This window comes from Protopterus annectens, chromosome 5.part1 (genome assembly GCF_019279795.1).
Source record: "Protopterus annectens isolate FY-2018-M chromosome 5.part1, PAN1.0, whole genome shotgun sequence".
In the NCBI taxonomy this organism is placed as follows: domain Eukaryota; kingdom Metazoa; phylum Chordata; order Ceratodontiformes; family Protopteridae; genus Protopterus; species Protopterus annectens.
Genome location: NC_056736.1, coordinates 757524602 through 757540726, shown reverse-complemented (window position 1 = coordinate 757540726; position 16125 = coordinate 757524602).

The window sequence follows — 16125 nt, the reverse complement described above, 5'->3', positions numbered from 1 at the left end:
CAGCCACAGTCCTTCCATGTTGGCCTGTACCTCCGAGAAATATATACCGAACAAGAGAGGTCCCAGGACTGTGCCTTGTGGGATGCCACTTGTAACTGGTTTGGAGTCTGACATGGCTCCAGCAATTCTAACCATGTGGGTTCTGTCCTTGAGCCAGTTTGCAACCCATCTAGTGACATAGGGGTTTATATTTAAGCTGGTGAGCTTATCTATAATGCCCGAGTGAGGTATTGTATCGAAGGCTTTTGCGAGGTCCAGGTAGGCTGTGTGAACCACCTTCCCCTCATCAATGGCCTTGGTTACTGTTTCAAAGAAATTGACCAGTTTTAAGAGGCAGGATCTGCCCTTAACAAAGCCAAACTGGGTAGGATCCAGTGTCTGTAGGTCCCCAATATCTTTATTTATGAGGTCCATGATGATCCTTTCCATAGCTTTGCAGACCAAGCTAGTCAGGCTTATGGGGCAATAGTTTCCAGGATCCATTGAGGCACCACCTTTGTGGAGAGGGACCACTGTTGCTGTACGCCACTCTTTGGGTACATATCCTGTATTAAGGCTGAGATTGAACAGTAGTTTTAGGTTTGGGTTTAGCTCTTCTTGGAGTTCATGTAGGACGCAGCCCGGGACACCGTCTGGTCCCATTGATGCTGTGTTTTTTGCTTTGGAGAGGGTGGCTCTTACCTGAACATCTGAGATGTCAGGGGGGGCAGCACTCTTCTGGGATAGATATTTGCCCTTTTAGTGGGAGGGGGGGTTTGCGCTGAACCTGTCAGCTAGGATATTGGCAATGTCTGTGGGTTAGGTGTATTTTTTGTCATTTTGGACTAATTCTGAGAATATCTGGGAATTCCCACCCAGGTTCCTAACATAACTAAAGAAAGCCTTGTGATTATTACTAGTGTCCTGTGCAATTTTTCTCTCGAAGCTGGCCTTAGACGATTTTATGAGTGGCCATAGTTTTTTGCTAATACTAATCAGAGATGCCTTCCCTTTTTGGGATTTTGCTCTATCATGTAGTAGCTTCCTCCTTCTATTGTATAGTTTGTTTATGGCTGGGGTCCACCAGACAGGACGTCTGCCTTTGGAGGATTGGGTCTTGGTTTTATTTGGGATTGCATGATCCATGCATTCCTGAAGGTGTTCATAGAATGCATTTATAAAGAATTCTGCGGTCTGGGCCGTATTTTCCACAGGCTCGGGGGCTTTGAAGGATTCCAGCTCGGTTTTGAGGACTGTGAAATTTGCTTTAGAGAAGTTTTTCACTGTGGTTTTCTGGGCAGGGGGTGGGGTCGGGATGTGAATATCCAGTGAGATTAGTTTATGGTCTGATCTTACCAGTGAGAGATACACTTCTGGTCTGGAGCATAGAGTCCCCATGTTGGTGATGATCAGGTCCAGTATGTTTTCCCCTCTTGTGGGAGTGGTAACAAGTTGTTCCATAGCATTTGAGTTTATGAATTCTAGGAACCTTTGGGCTAGGGTGTTGGAGCTAGAGTAATGCTCCCAGTCTATGTTTGGGTAGTTGAAGTTGCCCAATATAATGGTGTTTGAAGAGACCTTCATATTTTCCAGTGTTCTCAGGAAGGCTGAGTGGAGTTCCTGGGTTTGGGAGGGTGGTCCGTAGCAGGCTATAAACTGGAAGGCAGTTTTATCCACTGTTAGTTGCACATGGATAGTCTCTGATGCTTCGTGCTGTGCCACCAACCTGGAGGTGGGGGTATTTTTGACGAATATTGATACTCCCCCTCCTTTTGTGATTCGGTCCTAGTTTTTGGGCCAAAAAGCATGGTATGAAGTATAACCTGGTAGTGCTGGGGTGCTCTCGGGATCCTTGAACCAGGTTTCTGTTACTGCACAGATATCAATGTTCTCCATGCTAAGGAGAGTTTCGAGTGCATGCATCTTGAGGTTTAGACTTTTGGCGTTGAGTAGCATTACTCTTAGTTTCTTATCCCTTATGATACCTATGGAGGTGGGTTTGTCTTTTGAGCCTTGCCTAAAAAAGGCACTATGGGGGTAGCAAGAGCCTTTGCCAATATCCAAAAGCCCAGGGGTGACAGGTGCAAGCCTTCCCTAGCGAAGCATCGTGGCTTGTTGAGCATGTCATCCCAGGCTGACAGGCATTGGATCCCCTTTGAATGACACCAATACTTAAGGCAATTGTTGAAATTGATCATCTTGTCTTCATATTGTGGCATAATTCTTGGTGAGGGTAAGATGCTACTCAAGTTCAGGGTCATACCGGCCTGGGCTACATGCTCAGAGAGCTTCTCTGTGTCTCTTTTCATGTAGTCCAGGGAGGTACGTCTCAGGTCATTCACACCAGCATGGACAATGACTGAGTCATAGTCGTACTTACCTTGGAGTGACCTGAGTGCTTGTGTTATGTGGCGGATCCTAGCACCCGACAGGCAGCTCACCGTGACCTTCTCCTTGTTCAGCCTGGTGAGCAGTATGTCAGTGTGCCAGACGATAGAGTCACCCATTACAAGTGTATCAGGTGTGTTGTTTAGCCTTAAGGGCTGTGACTGTTCGGCATACTGGCTTTGTGAGCTATGTGTTGCACGTGTTTTGTTTTGGGGTAGCGGTTGCTTGGGTGTCTGCTTTGGAGGTCTCTGCTGCTTAGGCAGATTTTTATTTAGAACCTCTGAGTATGTTTTTGTGTGTTTATGTGTTTGGTTTGCTGTCGTGGTAGGTCTATGTGAGACTGGAATTGCAGTGAGTGTGGTTTCCTTCTCCTCCTGACTGGTTATACCAGTACTGAGTTGAGAGAGCTTAGTCTCCAGTGTGGCTATATGGTTGCATCTCTCACATGTGTTGGAATTTGTTGGGAGGAGGAGAGGGTTGTCTGTGTATATGAGGCAGTTGTAACATTGCCTCAAGATTCCCAGATTCACCAGCTGGACCGGAGAGGAGATTGACAGATGACCTTTGGACATGCTAGAATAGTATTGGGAATTCCTTTATAATTGAAAAAAAGGGCCAATGGGGAACAAGGTACTCAAGGGGAGTTTGTGAGGGTGTAGTGCTTTTAATTTTTTAGTGCTGACTTATATAATTGCTTTAGTGAGCAAGTGCCAGGTAACTTAAATGCAATGTGTTACAGGTAACTTAAATGCAAAAATGACAAACTGTAACTTTCTTTCAAGTGAAACAAGGAAATAAGTACAGTAAGCAATGCAGATATCACTAGGGATCCACAGAAGCACTGAAAAGCCATGTTTTAGGTGGAATTAGCGTTTCAGGGAAATAACAAGCAAACAACAAGCTTACAAACAAAGCTAGATTCAGCAGGCCTGGATCTAGTCTATGCTACAGCAAACAAGGTGTACCAATTTCAGTAAGAAACAGTTCAAATATGCAGGCACTATAAGCCTGAAACCAGAAATTCCCAGCTCAGAAGGGCAGAGTCCAGCCTCTCCTCCCAAAAGAGTGCAAACCATGAACCTTCTTAATGTAAAAATAACTGGCCTGAAGCCCAAGTGCTTAAACCAGAACTAATACACTTTTAGAATGACAGACACTGAGCCCTCAATCAGCAGTTCCCAACTTAGAAGGATGTAAGCTACCTGTCCTGCCACCACAGTGCAGGCCACAAACCTTCCTAATGTAAAACAACTGGTCTGAAGCCCAAGCGCTTAATCCAAAAGACTTAGAATGATAGCTACATGTTAATCAAGTTACTACCAAGCAGTAATAAATACAATTGAATACTTTAAAGAATGCCTGGATTAGTGCTCAAGTTATACAAACAAAGCTAGATTCAGCAGGCCTGGATCTAGTCTGTGCTACAGCAAACAAGGTGTACCAATTTCAGTAAGAAGCAGTTCAAATATGCAGGCACTATAAGCCTTTAACCAGAAATTCCCAGCTCAGAAGGGCAGAGTCCAGCCTCTCCTCCCACAAGAGTGCAGACCACAAACCCTCTTAATGTAAAATAACTGGCCTGAACCCCAGTGCTTAAACCAGAATTAATACACTTTTAGACTAACAGACACTGAGCCCTCAATCAGCAGTTCCCAACTTAGAAGGATGTAAGCTACCTGTTCTGCCACTACAGTGCAGACCACAAACCTTCTTAATGTAAAACAACTGGTCTGAAGCCCAAGTGCTTAAACTAAAAGGCTTAGAATGAGTTACACCAAGCAGTAATAAATGCAAATGAGTACATTTAAGATGAAGCAAAAGCAAAATAAAGTAGGAAGAAACACAAATACAGTAAAAGCAGATAATTTTATTTTTTTTTAAGTGGAAAGAGAGAAAGGAAAGAGAGAAAGGAGTAGCAGAAACTAAGCTGATTGGCCTTCTCAAATGTTCTCCCTGTAGTCGGTAGAATGAGGTAATGACACTAGACTGGGAGGAGGGTCCCAGATCAAATTTACACTAGGGGCGGGCAACTGCAAAGCCACCAACTATAAAAACACTATACCGACAGGGAGGGAGGATGAGAAACAAACTGCAGAAATGTTTCTCACAGCTGAAAAGCAGCAGTGAGCCTTTAAATAAAAGTTTTAAACAGCTAAAGGAGCCTCTAGAAAAAAGAGTTTAACTGCAACAACTTATCAGAAACAAACAACCCAACAGATGCTTAATAAAAGTGGACAATTTCCAGTTAATACATCACACACAGTGAAACTAGCTAGAAAAATACACAGTACACAAAGTGCTATAAATAACAAAGAAATAAAGAACAAAATAAACAAAAAAGGATACTTAATGTTATATATTATAAATGGCAGAACACTCACAACTGAACTTCTTAGGTAACAGAAAGTTGAAACCTGAGACAGCTTTTAAGAAATAGATCTCAAAAGAACCAATGAGGTGCTTAGTCTAAGCTGTAGTCCAGATGACTTCAGTCAGCCAATGACCTCAAGCAAGTCTCTCTCACTAAAATGCCTGATGGCTTTGGCTAATCCAAGATGTCCCTGAATATGTGCTCAGACACACAGCCTTAAACAAAAAACAGGATACTTAATGTTATATATTATAGCTCCGAGTTTCCTCAGTGTCCTTCCTTCAATCAGTTCAGTGTGAATATGGATGTATTTCTGTTACATACCTCATTTACATCCCTTATTATGTGTATGGTTTTATAGGGATGTATTTCTGTTACATAGCTCATTTACATCCCTTATTATGTGTATGGCTTTATAGGGATGTATTTCTGTTACATACCTTATTTACATCCCCTATTATGTGTATGGCTTTATAGGGATGTATTTCTGTTACATACCTCATTTACATCCCTTATTATGTGTATGGCTTTATAGGGATGTATTTCTGTTACATACCTCATTTACATCCCTTATTATGTGTATGGCTTTATAGGGATGCATTTCTGTTACATACCTCATTTACATCCCTTATTATGTGTATGGCTTTATAGGAATGTATTTCTGTTACATACCTCATTTCATAGGTTCATAGGTTCATAGGTTCATACTAGGCTATCTGCCCAAGGGCATTTATAAGCCTAGCCCATAGTTATTTGGCTTTCGCCACCCCTTTAGTTTGAATAAAACTATGCCTATTATTTTGCTGTGCCTCTGTCAAGCAGTGACACTGAAGTAATCCTTGGGGTATATCTGCGATCCCCCATCCATTGGTCAAGATTCCTCTTGAACAAGGCCAGCGAGGTGCTCTGCCTCACATGTACCGGGACTTTGTTCCACAGCATAGGGAGTCTCTGGGTGATGAATCTGTCCCTCCAGCACATTCTATTAATAACCGTGTCAAGGTTTAAGTCTCCCGCCCTTGTGGTTCTGAGGGATCTAGATTTTTTGAGGTGAAGCATATTCATCAAATCAGGGTTTGACATGGCCTTATATGTCAGGCACAGGTCACCTCTGAGCAAGCGGTATGAGACTGAATAGAGCTGGAGTTCTTTCAGTAGGGCAGCATAAGACATATTTTTGAGACCCTTTATCCTTTTGGTGAGGAACGTTTGGGGCCTTTCCAGCTGCTGCAGGTGTCGGGTCAGATACATTCCGAATGGGGCATTGTACTCAATCATAGGTCTAATGAGTGATGAGTACAGGGGGACGATGACCTCCCTTGATCTAGATGTGAATCTCTTCATGATCAGGTGGGCAATGTAGAAGGTTTTCCTGACTACTTTAGCAACATGAGTGTCAAACGAAGGCTACTGTCAACCTGGGTCCCCAGATCCCTGATGGCTTCTTCTGTGCTCAGTGGATTGCCACCTATATGGTAGCTAGGGGTAACCTTGTTTTTCCCGAAGGGTATGACTATGCATTTCTTGGCATTTAACTTTAGGCCATGGCTCTGGCACCAGTTATCCGTTTCTGTGAGGCCCTTCTGAAGGATATCTGTGTCAGATGTGTATTCGACTATGGCCCAGTTTGCAGTCATCTGCAAACTTTGTCAGCCATAACCCTCCTGTGTTTGCTTGTACTTCAGAAAAGTAGATGCCGAACAAGAGTGGACCCAGGACTGAGCCCTGTGGGACACCACTTGTGACAGGCTTTGAGTCTGACATGGCTCCAGCAACTCTGACCCTGTGGGTTCTGTCACTTAGCCAGTTTGCAACCCATCTTGTGATGTATGGGTTTACATTCAAGCTGATGAGTTTTTCGATGATACCTGAGTGGGGTATTGTGTCGAAGGCCTTTGCCAGGTCAAGGTAGGCTGTATGGACTGCCTTTCCCTCATCAATGGCCTTGGTGACTGTCTCGAAAAAGTCAACCAAGTTTAAAAGGCATGATCTGCCTTTGACAAAGCCAAACTGGGTTGGATCCAAAGTTTGCAAGTTCCCTATGTCTTTATTTATGAGTTCCATTATGATCCTCTCAATGGCTTTGCAGATAAGGCTTGTCAAGCTAATGGGACGGTAATTTCCAGGGTCGGTGGAGGCACCGCCCTTGTAAAGTGGGACCACAGTCGCCGTGCGCCACTCCTTGGGTACGTATCCTGAGGTGAGGCTAAGATTAAACAGCTGTCCTAACTGCGGGTTTAATTCCTCATTGAGTTAATGGAGCACACAGCCGGGGACACCATCCGGTCCCATGGATGCTGTGTTTTTTGCTTTGGAGAGCCTCACCTGGGCGTTGGAGATGTTTGGGGGGCTACAATCCTTTGGTATAGATATCTCTCCTTTGGGGGGTTTGCACTGAACCTGTCAGCCAGTATGTTGGCAATGTGTGTAGGTTCAGTAATCTTCACATCATTTTGAACTAATTCTGAGCATATCTGGGAGTTTCCTCCTAGGTTTCTAACATAGCTAAAGAAGGCCTTATGATTGTCTTTTGAGTCCTTGGCGATTTTTCTCTCAAAATTTGCCTTGGATGATTTTATGAGAGCTCTTAGTTTTTTACTTATAATGATCAAAGGTGTCTTACCTTTCAAGTATTTTGCTCTATCTTGTAGTAGCTTCCTCCTTTTGTTGTAGAGCTTGTTTATGGCTGGGGTCCACCAGACTGGACGCTTGCCTTTGGTACAAAGAGTCTTAGTTTTGTTTGGGATTGCCTGATCCATGCAGTCCTGTAGGTGCTGGTAGAAGGCATTTGTAAGTGATTCAGCAGTTTGAGTAATGTTTACCACTGGCTCAGGGGCCTTAAAGGAGACCACACTAGTTTTTAGAAGTGTGAAGTCGGCTTTTGAGAAGTTTTTCACTGTGGTCTTTTTTATTTCAGGTGGGGGCGGGATGAGGACCTCCAGCGAGATTAGTTTATGATCTGATCTCACCAGTGAGGGGTATACTTCCGTTGTTGAACATTGTGATCCCATGTTCGTGATGATGAGATCAAGTATGTTTTCTCCTCTTGTGGGATGGTGACTAGTTGTTCCATGGCATTTGAGTTTATGAACTCCAGGAACCTTTGGGCTAGAGTGTTTGGGCTTGAGTAGTGTTCCCAGTCTATATTAGGGTAGTTGAAGTCACCTAGTATGATGGTGTTTGGAGATACATTTATCCCCTCCATTGTTTTCAGGAAGGCCATGTGAGGTTCCTGAGTTTGAGAGGGTGGCCTGTAACATGCTACAAATTGCAGAGCAGTCTTGCCTATGGTTAATTGCACCTGGATGGTCTCCGATGCATCATGCGTTGCCACCAACCTTGAGGTGTGGGTGTCCTTTATGAATATGGACACCCCCCCCCTCCTTTCTTGGTGTTGTCTGGATTTTGGGGCCGGAATGCATGATATGAGGTGAAACCTGATAGTGCTGGGGTGCTCTCAGGAGCCTTGAACCAGGTTTCTGTCACAGCACAGACATCGATGTTCTCCATACTGAGAAGGGCCTCGAGTGTGTGCATCTTGAGATTGAGACTTCTGGCATTGAGCAGCATTACCCTTAGTTTTTTTACTTTTTTGTGTTCTAGGGTGGTAGGTTTAGAATTTGAGCCTTGCCTAAAAAAGGCACTATGGGGGTGGCAAGAGCCTTTGCCAATATCTGGAAGCCTAGGGGTGACAGGTGCAAGCTGTCCCTTGCGAAGCAACGTGGCTTGTCCAGCATGTCATCCCAGGCAGACAGACATTGGATCCCCTTTGAATGACACCAGAATTTAAGCCAATTATTAAAGCTGATCATCTTATCACTGTATTGTGGCATCATTCTAGGTGAAGGTAGGATACTGCTCAAGGTCAGGGTCATACCTGCCTGGGCTACATAATCAGTGAGCTCCTCAATGTCTCTTTTCATGTAGTCCAAGGAGGTACGACTCAGGTCGTTGACACCAGCGTGGACAATGACTGAGTCGTACTTGTACCTGCTGTTGAGAGACCTTATTATGTGTACGGCTTTATAGGGATGCATTTCTGTTACATAGGGATGTATTTCTGTTACATAGCTCAGTTACATCCCTCATTATGTGTATGGCTTTATAGGGATGTATTTCTGTTACATACCTCATTTACATCCCTTATTATGTGTATGACTTGAAAGGGATGTATTTCTGTTACATAGGGATATATTTCTGTTCATAGGTTCATAGATTCATAGATTAGTACTAAGCTAACTGCCCTTGCGAGCCATTTTAAGCCTAGCCAATTATCCCTTGTGAGACTCAAACCTTGCACCTTGTGTTTGTAAGGCAAATACCTTAACCATTAGGCCACCCTCCCAACCCTCTATGTTACATAGCTTATTTACCTCCCTTATTATGTGTATGGCTTTATAGGGATGTATTTCTGTTACATAGCTTATTTACATCCCTTATTATGTGTATGGCTTTATAGGGATGTATTTCTGTTACATAGGGGTGTATTTCTGTTACATAGCTTATTTACATCCCTTATTATGTGTATGGCTTTATAGGGGTGTATTTCTGTTACATAGGGATGTATTTCTGTTACATACCTCATTTACATCTCTTATTATGTGTATGGATTTATTGGGATGTATTTCTGTTGCATACTTCATTTACATCTCTTATTATGTGTACGGCTTTAATGGGATGTATTTCTGTACATACCTCATTTACATCCCTTATTATGTGTATGGCTTTATAGGGATGTATTTCTGTTACATACCTCATTTACATCCCTTGTTATGTGTATGGCTTTATAGGGATGTATTTCTGTTACATACCTCATTTACATCCCTTATTATGTGTATGGCTTTATAGGGATGTATTTCTGTTACATACCTCATTTACATCCCCTATTATGTGTATGGCTTTATAGGGATGTATTTCTGTTACATACCTCATTTACATCCCTTATTATGTGTATGGCTTTAATGGGATGTATTTCTGTTACATACCTCATTTACATCCCTTATTATGTGTAGGGCTTCATAGGGATGTATTTCTGTTACACAGCTTATTTACATCCCTTATTATGTGAATGGCTTTATAGGGATGTATTTCTGTTACATACCTCATTTACATCCCTTATTATGTGTATGGCTTTATAGGGATGTATTTCTGTTACATAGGGACGTATTTCTGGTGCATAGCTTATTTACATCCCTTATTATCTGTATGGCTTTATAGGGATGTATTTCTGCTACATAGGGACGTATTTCTGGTGCATAGCTTATTTACATCCCTTATTATGTGTATGGCTTTATAGCGTTGTATTTCTGTTACATACCTCATTTACATCCCTTATTATGTGTATGGCTTTATAGGGATGTATTTCTGTTGCATACCTCATTTACATCCCTTATTATGTGTATGGCTTTATAGGGATGTATTTCTGTTACATACCTCATTTACATCCCTTATTATGTGTATGGCTTTAATGGGGTGTATTTCTGTTACATACCTTATTTACATCCCTCATTATGTGTATGGCTTTATAGGGATGTATTTCTGTTAAATACCTCATTTACATCCCTTATTATGTGTATGGCTTTATAGGGATGTATTTCTGTTACATAGGGATGTATCTCTGTTACATAGCTTATTTACATCCCTTATTATGTGTATGTCTTTATAGCGATGTATTTCTGTTACATACCTCATTTACATCCCTTATTATGTGTATGGCTTTATAGGGATGTATTTCTGTTACATATGGATTTATTTCTGTTACATAGCTTATTTACATCCCTTATTATGTTTATGGCTTTATAGGGATGTATTTCTGTTACATAGCTCATTAACATCTCTTATTATGTGTATGGCTTTATAGGGATGTATTTCTGTTACATACCTCATTTTCACCCCTTATTATGTATATGGCTTTATAGGGATGTATTTCTCCGTCAGAGTCTCAGTTAAACACCTATTTTTTCATTCATGTTTTAGCAGATGTATTTTTAAATGTTGCAGATAGAAGTGCACATTTACCTGCTTTTAGAGACCTTGCTTACAGCCATTATTCTTTGTGTGGCTTACTACTGGGGTATTCCTGTAACAGGGGTAAATTATCCACCATTTTTTCCATTACTGTTATATGAGAGGTGCGGCGTGATGTGCATCCCTGCTTAACTGCACTTAATGTTGGTAACTTGGTAACATATGCTTTGCTTAAACCACCTGTGTTAACTAACAGCTGTATGGTGGGTTGATATACTGGTCTGCAGACCTGTTGGTCTTGGTTTAAAATAAGGTGCTGGTGTATATTAAAAATGTGATTATTATTATTTCACACACATATATCAATGGGACCTGATCATCACCAACATGGGGACACTATGCTCCAGACCAGAAGTGTATCCCTCACTGGTAAGATCAGACCATAAACTAATCTCACTGGATATTCACATCCCGACCCCACCCCCTGCCCAGAAAACCACAGTGAAAAACTTCTCTAAAGCAAATTTCACACGCCTCAAAACCGAGGCGAAATCCTTCAAAGCCCCCGGGCCTGTGGAAAATACGGCCCAGACCGCAGAATCCTTTATAAACGCATTCTATGAACACCTTCAGGAATGCATGGATCATGCAATCCCAAATAAAACCAAGACCCAATCCTCCAAAGGCAGATGTCCTGTCTGGTGGACCCCAGCCATAAACAAACTATACAATAGAAGGAGGAAGCTACTACATGATAGAGCAAAATCCCAAAAAGGGAAGGCATCTCTGATCAGTATTAGCAAAAATCTATGGCCACTCATAAAATCGTCTAAGGCCAGCTTCGAGAGAAAAATTGCACAGGACACTAAGGATAATCACAAGGCTTTCTTTAGTCATGTTAGGAACCTGGGTGGAAATTCCCAGATATGCTCAGAATTAGTCCAAAATGACAAAAAATACACCGAGCCCACAGACATTGCCAACATCCTAGCTGACAGGTTCAGTGCAAACTCCCCCCCCCTCCCCACCAAAAGTGCAAATATCTATTCCAACAGAGTGCTGCCCCCCTGACATCTCAGATGCTCAGGTAAGAGCCGCCCTCTCCAAAGCAAAAAACACAGCATCAATGGGACCAGATGGTGTCCCGGGCTGCATCCTACATGAACTCCAAGAAGAGCTAAACCCAAACATAAATCTACTGTTTTTAGCCTTACAACAGGATATGTACCCAAAGAGTGGTGTACAGCAACAGTGGGCCCTCTCCACAAAGGTGGTGCCTCAACGGATCCTGGAAACTATCACCCCATAAGCCTGACTAGCTTGGTCTGCAAAGCTATGGAAAGGATCATCATGAACCTCATAAATAAAGATATTGGGGATCTACAGACACTGGATCCTACCCAGTTTGGCTTTGTTAAGGGCAGATCCTGCCTCTTAAACCTGGTCAATTTCTTTGAAACAGTCACCAAGGCCATTGACGAGGGGAAGGTGGTCCACACAGCCTACCTGGACCTCGCAAAAGCCTTCGATACAATACCCCACTCGGGAATTATAGATAAGCTCACCAGCTTAAATATAAACCCCTATGTCACTAGATGGGTTGCAAACTGGCTCAAGGACAGAACCCACATGGTTAGAATTGCTGGAGCCATGTCAGACTCCAAACCAGTTACAAGTGGCATCCCACAAGGCTCAGTCCTGGGACCTCTCTTGTTCGGTATATATTTCTCGGCAGTACAGGCCAACACGGAAGGACTGTGGCTGACCAAGTTCGCAGATGACTGCAAACTGGGCACCATAATCAACTCTCCAGCTGACACAAGCATCCTCCAAAAGGGCATCATAGAAACAGACAACTGGTGCCAGAGCCATGGCCTCAAGCTAAACGCCAAAAAGTGTATAGTCATCCCCTTTGGCAAAACAAAGTGCCCACAAATTACCACATAGGTGGTAATCCATTAAGTACAGAAGAAGTCATTAGGGACCTGGGGACCCAAGTTGATAGCAATCTCTCATTTGACAACCACATGGCCAAAGTGGTTAGAAAAACATTTTATATAGCCCACCTAATCATGAAGGGATTCACATCTAGATCAGGGAAGGTCATCGTGCCTCTTTACTCATCCCTCATCAGGCCCATAATTGAGCACAATGCCCCTTTTGGGATGTACCTTACCAGACACCTGCAGCAACTGGAAAGACCCCAAAAATACCTCACCAAGAGGATCAAAGGGCTCAAACAGATGCCATATGCTGCCCGGTTAAAGAAACTCCAGCTCTACTCAGTGGCATACCGCCTGCTCAGAGGCGATCTGTGCCTGACGTATAAAGCCATGTCCAACCCAGAATTAATGGACATGCTGCACCTCAGAAAATCCAAATCCCATCGAGCTACGCACTCGAGAGACTTGAACCTCAGCACTGAAATAAATAGGATATGCTGGAGGGACAGATTCATAACCCAGAGGCTCCCTTCACTCTGGAATAAAATCCCAGTCCAGGTTAGGCCGAGTCCCACATTGACTCTCTTCAAGAGGAACCTTGATGAGTGGATGTGAGATCGTAGGTTTACCCCGGCTATCACTTCTGTGTCACTGTTAGACAGAGGCACAGTATACTAACCTCAAAAAAAGGCATAGCAAAATTTATTTAAAATGGTTGGCGAAAGCCAAACACACTCTGGCTAGGCTTATAAATGCCCTAGGGCAGATAGCCTAGAATGAACCTATGAACCTAATATCGTGCCATTTAGCTGAGCTTAGCAGCACTGCAAGTCACACAGCATCGCACAAAAAATCTGTAAAGAAAAGAAAAATGGGGAGATAGGACATGGGTGAAATGGGGTGCAATCAGGGGGGGGGGCATAGTGACAGGCAGGTAGGGATGTGAATGAAGGGTGTAGGAAAGAACCAGAGCTATCCATTTCTTGTACAGCAACATATACACAGATATTTTAGATGAATTTTGAGTGTCACCCCCAGTGAGATGGGTGAGGACAACATAAGTGCATTGTCAAGTGAATTGGATTGAATTAAGAGTGTCCATTCAACACATGTGAAATGGATAGCTATGTATGGGATGATATTTGTGGGGGGACAGGTGCCCATTTTTTTTAAGGTGAGAGTGAAATGTTGAGGAAGGTGCATAAGTATCTGTGAGGGAGATAAGTTGAGATGGTAAGGAAGCTTTTGTACCCAGACAAGACAGCAGACGAGATTGGTGCGTGACACAAGAGGAGGATGAACACCTTGGTAGGGGAGGGTGTTGTGGAATCCGAGTCCCATGGACATCAGACACGGTAGCAGTGTGACTTAAGTTCTCACCCATGGGACTGTCAGCACTGTACCTTCACTGCTCCTGTGGAGGCAATGGTTGACACTGATGCATGGGATGAGGCTGCCCCACCAGGATGGACAGCTTGCTCTCCATCTGGTGTAGGCATGTACTGAGAGTTCATCACAGCAGACCATGCACTATGCCTGGCAGTTTATCACGGGTGACATAATCAACCTTCCACTTCCAATCCCAGAGGGAGCCACAGACCCAGCTTGTAAGGTAGAACTACCCGATGCATCAGGTAATGCAGGGAGATCATCGGAGTAACCACCTGGTTGCAGCCCAGATGTGCTGTGCCCCAGTGCCAAGGCCAAGGGAGGTAAGGTAGGTGGATCACCTGGAGCTGGCCTACCTGAACATGCTGTAGTAAATTAAATATACACATAAGATAAAAACAAACATAACCAAACAAACGTTAGTATTAACAGAAAATAAAAATAATTAATCAAAAGAAATATAGAAGAATATAATGAAGAACACAACAATAAATAACGTAAATGACAGCATATAAACAGCAAAACAATATGAAATTATACATCAGGCCAAGATAAGCAGTAGTTACAAGTTATGTATTAATATTAAATCATAATAATAAATATAAATGAATAAATTAAAGAAGAGAAGGGGTAGGGGTTAGAGATAAAAAGAAACCATTAGTAACCTCACAGGTAATATTACTACACAGACTACTACTACATACTTTTACATATCTAAGATTTCAGTTGTAAATACAATGACTGCAAATGTTGAATAGATAATGTTGCATGTACATAGCTCACAATCTGCTAGCATGGGACATTATGGTCCAAGCTCTACCAAATTGTAGTACAAAGGCACACCTACAGGGAACACTGATATAGTGTGCTCATACATTAGTAGTAAGGTGTTCTGCTAATGGATTTGCCCATAAATTGCACTCCAAGAGTGTCATGTATCTGCTATTCAAGGACCAGACATATAGGGCAGCAGTGATTGCAGTCTGCAAAAATCGTGTTAGTTGAGAGGTATGTTCGTTTACACTAATTACACTAGACAGCTGTTCATTTGTCGGTTGACTGCCATGGGATTCAAACCCACAAGCAATGACTACAGGACTAATGTGCACTTTATTTGAATATAATGAATTCTCAAAACACCATCTCCATTAAGACTTTTATTACATTTTGTGTGAAATTGTACATTTACACACATGCATAGTTGTGTGTGTTATCAGATTGGAAACCAAATGCAGTGTCCACATAAATAATGAGGACTTTATTTGAAACATTACTTATCAAAGCATCATCTCCTTTTACACTGTAATGTTTAATGTCACATTAAATCTGGCAGTTACACACATGTATGGCTGTGTTGGACCTAACTGTATCCCCATTCATTTAGTGACTGCTATCTACAGCATATTTTGGGAAATTGCCAGAACAGAATCTTGACACTTAATCTGGTTATTGCTGTACATTTATTTGTGAATTTTGTTGCTGCATTATTTATTATAGCAATAACCCACGCCTGTGTGTGGGTAATGCTGGATTTACCCATGGTTGGTGTGGTTTGGTCATGAGGGCGAACCCCAAGTGGCCAAACAAAGACAACCGTGGGTAAATCCAGCATTACCCACACCCAGAAGTGGGTTATTGCTATTATACAATGACATTATTTAAGAAAAAAAATAATTACTTTTCTTAAATAATGGCATTGTATAATGCCTCCTTGCTGCCCTTCCGCAGCTGTCTGGTATTCTGCAGCAGTTCTTTTTTTTTTTCAAAACAAGTTTATTGTTTTAACATATAAGAGAAATATCATAACAATTTTATACAAATAATTAAAAATAGGTATTATTATAATATTCAATATTCTGCAGCAGTTCTGATGTACTGCACATGTGTATACTTACGCAGTACATCAGAGCAGTGGGCAAAAGCAACGGAGAAAGCAAGATCTCCGTTGCTTTTTATAAACTGTCTCACTATGTTAAAGGAGTTTAACATAGTGAGACTTTAAAAAATGCAACAGAGATGCTCCGTTGCTTTTTTTAAAGCTGTCTTGCTATGTTAAACTTGTTTAACACAGCGAGACAGGTTGTAAAA